Raw genomic sequence first — 5,969 nt, 5'->3', positions numbered from 1 at the left:
CCGTATACTCACTTCTTAATCCCTACTGACGCGAATCAAAGTAGTGTAGTGAAGTTATACGATTTATCAGTTATGAAGTACAATAGAGAAATCATGCACAAAGTAGCCTACACAATCGCAAAGCACGTGAAATATATTCACATGCGCGCCGCACACAGCCTAGCTTCAGCAGAATATCATCTGCAGGCAGCAAGAGCGCACCGCTCTCAACTGGTTTTGGCATGGAGCAGCTCGCAGAAGAATGACATCGGTAGCCGGGTAGGGTAGCTAGGAAATACTGTATAACTTATATCTACAAGTAAATGGGTATACAAACCAGGTATTGAAATGTATACCCACTTCTCCAGGCACCACTACACCACTGCATAGTGCAGATGGAAAGACAGCAGTCCCACACAGCATGATGTTAAAGATAAGCAGTCCATTCACACGGACAAAACAAGCCAGTAGGTCCCAATCATAAGAATACAAAAACACAACTATTAGGCTAAGCATTTCCTAATAGAAATGTACAACTATTATTTCCCATTGCAAAAAAAACAACACATTTAGCACACAAAGTAACCAGTGACCTAAAGTTTAAATGCAACAATGTTTCACACACAAGTTATTTTCAAAGCGATGGCTAAGAAAAGCAAGCAAGTTCCAAGAAAAAAACAGTTCCACTCACCAGATGATGATCATTTGAAAACTTCACTTCTTGTTGAAAGTTATTCTTGAAAAGGGAGAAGCTAACAAATTAGCAAAAACATCTTCTTTGAAAACAACTGCTGCAGCCACTGCAAACTAGCCTACAACAAAAGATACCTAGCTAGACCACGAGAAAACTACTGCTCGCTATTGTGTAGTGATCTGTTGGCCTTTGAGAAGGCAGATGTTTCCATGTTTCCATTTTTGTAAAAACGATCCCACCCATTACAAATCAAAATGTGATTGGTTGATTCCACTGTCACGCCAAAATGTTGTCCTAATACAGTTGAATGGCAGATGCCTTGTGTCTAGCCTCTGATGGCCTAGCCAATGGCTTACTTAGCTAGCTAGATTTATCTCCCCAGAGACCACCAAAGAAAAATCCTGATTTTGATATTTTTTTCTCTTAAGTGTTAACCCTTTCCTTTTCAACAAAAATCTAATAGCTTAAATCAGAACATCATTGAAAATAATGTAAATATAATTATTTTATAAATCCTTAGCCCTTCTCTGAAGGTGTAGAAGGCCCACGTAGTTTGGGTTAGTAATAATTTGTAGAGTGGCTCTATTTTCCCTCAGCATGCATTTTTTCACCATTCTGAATGTCTAAATAATCCATATGTTCTTCTGAAATAGGGACACAGAAATACTGGACATTTTGAACTCTTAAAATGGTGGCGATTTGACAAAATTACAATCATGGTCTTGAATTGGACTAAATTTTCTGGTCTTGACTTTGTCTCAACCCCTTCCGGTCTTGGTCTTGACTCGGTCTCGCTTTAGTTTAGGTGGTCTCGAACACAACACTGATTCCTAGTCATGTGAAATCCATAGATTAGGGACTAATGAATGTATTTATATTAACTGATTTTCTTAAACTATAACTCAGTAAAATCTTTGAAATAGTTTCATGTTGCGTTTATTTTTGTTCAGTGTAGAATAACCTTTCTGTAAATCTGGTACACTCGCTTTGATAAAATACATTTTTGAGTACTTTGGAAAAGGTTCAACATTACATTACACATCTTCACTACTTTATTTAATGTAAACATGAATTAAGGCACTATCATTTCCTTATTATAAAACACCAGTATCAATCTAAAGGGACAAAGTTTGTCACTCTTCATCAGGTGAAGCATTTTTAGACACCATCACACCAACCATCACCATATCATCTACTCTGCCTCATCATACTCATTCTTTCCTCAGTTCACCTCATCCAGTTCCCTACTACATCCAAAACCTACAGAATTAACTACAAACTAATTAACTAGTACTACATATCACTTTACTCTATACATGAGCCATGTGCATTTTCTGCTGGTGTATCCTGAGAGCGCTCCTCTCTGAGAACCTCTTCCCGCAGTGCGTACAGGCGAACGGCTTCTCTCTCGTGTGGACCATCTGGTGCATCTTCAGATGGTGCTGGTGGGAGAACCTTTTCTCACACTGGTGGCAGCTGTAGGGTTTCTCCCCTGTGTGGACCCTCTGGTGCAGCTTCAGCTGATGCTGGTGGGGAGAACCTCTTCTCCACACTGGGGGCAGCTATAGGGTTTCTCCCCTGTGTGGACTCTCTGGTGCCTCTTCAGGTGGCCAGCCTGGGAAAAGCGCATGTGACACTGGCTACAGCCAAACGGTTTCTCCCCCGTGTGTATCCTCTGGTGGATCTCCACCTGTTTGGGGAAACTGAAGGCTTTCCCACAGAACGAACACGGGAAGCGCTTCTCTTTGCAACCGGATCTACTGATGGCTTTACTACTACTGTCATTTGTCAATGGCCTTGTGTAGCTATTTAGTGTTGAGGCACTGGCATTGTCTGAGGTCTGGTTTAACATTAGGAGAGTGTGAGGAGGACGAAGGCCAGGGAGTGTCTGTGTTGTCGCAGGGTCCATGTTCCAGTTGATAGATCCTATAGAAGGCAGGCTGAAGGCAGCACCTGTTAGGGTGTTAACCTGAGGCGCCATCAGTCTCTCTGAATCACAACTATAGGAGCAGGACGGAGCATCGCGAGCCAAGTCTGTTCTCTCCCTCCACATACGGACACCTCCCGTCCCCGCAGACCAAATCTACACCTCGCCCTGGTCTCAGCCAGTCTGTTGCCATGGAGACTAAATTCAGTTGTTGTTTTGTGTTCGACTATCTGTTTCTGGTTCTGGTTAACAATGTTGTTCCCCAGCCCAGAGTTGAGGACGCTGTCCCATCCACTGACCTCGCCTCTGGTCCTGGCCTTCTCAGTGATGTTGTCCCCTGGGCCCTTGGCTGCACCTGTCTGGGTCTGGGAATCCAAGATGGCCACCCAGTCTCGTCTTTTAGCCTCCATCCAATCACCTGCAGGAAGAGGTTAGAAAATAGACTTTACAAACATGGAAGAGAACTCTATATATGGATTTTTTATTGTTGTCAATTATCAAGTCAAGTTCATACATTATAATGTGTGTTTTTATATGTAAACATAAGTTGTATTGATTTAATTTTTTTAATGAAGAAAGATAATAGCCAGGCGCATCACTATACAGTGGGGAAAAAAGTATTTAGTCAGCCACCAATTGTGCAAGTTCTCCCACTTAAAAAAGATAAGAGAGGCCTGTAATTTTCATCATAGGTACACGTCAACTATGACAGACAAAATGAGAAAAAAATCCAGAAAATCACATTGTAGGATTTTTAATGAATTTATTTGCAAATTATGGTGGAAAATAAGTATTTGGTCAATAACAAAAGTTTCTCAATACTTTGTTATATACCCTTTGTTGGCAATGACACAGGTCAAACGTTTTCTGTAAGTCTTCACAAGGTTTTCACACACTGTTGCTGGTATTTTGGCCCATTCCTCCAAGCAGATCTCCTCTAGAGCAGTGATGTTTTGGGGCTGTCGCTGGGCAACACGGACTTTCAACTCCCTCCAAAGATTTTCTATGTGGTTGAGATCTGGAGACTGGCTAGGCCACTCCAGGACCTTGAAATGCTTCTTACGAAGCCACTCCTTCGTTGCCCGGCGGTGTGTTTGGGATCATTGTCATGCTGAAAGACCCAGCCACGTTTCATCTTCAATGCCCTTGCTGATGGAAGGAGGTTTTCACTCAAAATCTCACGATACATGGCCCCATTCATTCTTTCATTTACACGGATCAGTCGTCCTGGTCCCTTTGCAGAAAAACAGCCCCAAAGCATGATGTTTCCACCCCATGCTTCACAGTAGGTATGGTGTTCTTTGGATGCAACTCAGCATTCTTTGTCCTCCAAACACAACGAGTTGAGTTTTTACCAAAAAAGTTATATTTTGGTTTCATCAGACCATATGACATTCTCCCAATCCTCTTCTGGATCATCCAAATGCACTCTAGCAAACTTCAGACGGGCCTAGACATGTACTGGCTTAAGCAGGGGGACACGTCTGGCACTGCAGGATTTGAGTCCCTGGCGGCGTAGTGTGTTACTGATGGTAGGCTTTGTTACTTTGGTCCCAGCTCTCTGCAGGTCATTCACTAGGTCCCCCCGTGTGGTTCTGGGATTTTGCTCACCGTTCTTGTGATCATTTTGACCCCACGGGGTGAGATCTTGCGTGGAGCCCCAGATCGAGGGAGATTATCAGTGGTCTTGTATGTCTTCCATTTCCTAATAATTGCTCCCACAGTTGATTTCTTCAAACCAAGCTGCTTACCTATTGCAGATTCAGTCTTCCCAGCCTGGTGCAGGTCTACAATTTTGTTTCTGGTGTCCTTTGACAGCTCTTTGGTCTTGGGCATAGTGGAGTTTGGAGTGTGACTGTTTGAGGTTGTGGACAGGTGTCTTTTATACTGATAACAAGTTCAAACAGGTGCCATTAATACAGGTAACGAGTGGAGGACAGAGGAGCCTCTTAAAGAAGAAGTTACAGGTCTGTGAGAGCCAGAAATCTTACTTGTTTGTAGGTGACCAAATACTTATTTTCCACCATAATTTGCAAATAAATTCATTAAAAATCCTACAATGTGATTTTCTGGATTTTTTTCTTCTCAGTTTGTCTGTCATAGTTGACGTGTACCTATGATGAAAATTACAGGCCTCTCTCATCTTTTTAAGTGGGAGAACTTGCACAATTGGTGGCTGACTAAATATTTTTTTCCCCCACTGTATGTATTCCTCCCTTACCTTGCTCCCCCATCTTTAGTCCACTCAGCAGGTCAATGCTCTCTTGTCCCTTTTCTATTGTCTCCTCTTTGACCAGCAGCAGATCAGGCTTCCCATCCTCCATGTCTACTGACTGTAAGAGATACAGAGTGAGAGGATGTTGGATCAAGAAATCTGGGTAACACTTTACTTGACACCTAGCATCATAACCACAGCTGACATAACTTGTCATAACACTGTCATGACACATATACTTAGACCTCTTGCGACATATTGCATTATTTTATGGCTGGTTATGACACCTACATAAGTGTGTCAAAACCCACAACCTACCTAGAACATTTTCTGAAATTAACCATATTAAATTATTGTAATTGAACACACATTGATGTCAGACATGCACCTACCCCAATGCTCTGTTGCTGATGAATGCAAGAGCAGATTTCAGGAGCAGGACAAGACACCCTCTTTTTGACTAATGCCTGACATAAGGCCATGTATGTGATAGGCCTATCTGGCTTATATGATGGTCATAATGCTTCTTGACAGTGTCATAAAGTATATTTTCTTAGTCCAAGTAAAGTGACACAGTATGGTCATAATGCTTCATGAGTGTCAAAGTGGATTTGCACCCTGCTATGGAGCATCTTCTGATTGGGCAATGAGGGATTGCTATGAGTACTATGCAAACACGTTAGTTGATTTGATTACTTGACACTCTTTAATGGTTTGATCATTCAAAGGCATGGTCCCACACTTAAGACAAAATTAATCAAGACCTGGGCCCGTATCTACAAAGAGTCTCAGAGTAGGAGTGCTGATCTAGGATCAGGTCCCCACCTGTCTATATAGTCTTATTCACTATGATCTAAAAGGCTAAACTGATCCTAGATCAGCACTCCTACTCTGAGAGGCTTTGTGGATACGGGCCCTGACCTAATACCATTCAGACAGTAGTTCACAGTGGGCTCACCTCAGTGAGACTGTGTGTGGTCCTGTGCTGCTCAGCTGGTTCCTCTGTGGGTTCAGGAGGAGGTGTAGTCTGGTTGTCCTCCATGACCATGGTCCCCTCAGGGTTCCCCAGACCCTCCTCACACCCCTCCACCTTCACCAGCAGCACCTCTGGACACTCCTCCTCCTTGAAGAGACAGGTGATACAGATTACACAG

The 5,969-nt window shown here is 42.8% G+C and overlaps 1 pseudogene; it reads right to left on the bottom strand.

Moving 5' to 3' along the window:
* Positions 1–1,593: 1,593 nt before the first annotated feature.
* Positions 1,594–2,733, bottom strand: LOC123486190 (annotated as a pseudogene).
* Positions 2,734–5,969: the final 3,236 nt, after the last annotated feature.

This window comes from Coregonus clupeaformis, unplaced genomic scaffold (assembly GCF_020615455.1).
Source record: "Coregonus clupeaformis isolate EN_2021a unplaced genomic scaffold, ASM2061545v1 scaf1053, whole genome shotgun sequence".
NCBI lineage: Eukaryota > Metazoa > Chordata > Actinopteri > Salmoniformes > Salmonidae > Coregonus > Coregonus clupeaformis.
The sequence above is the reverse complement of the archived record's forward strand: the minus strand, read 5'-3'. Positions and strand labels throughout refer to the sequence as shown.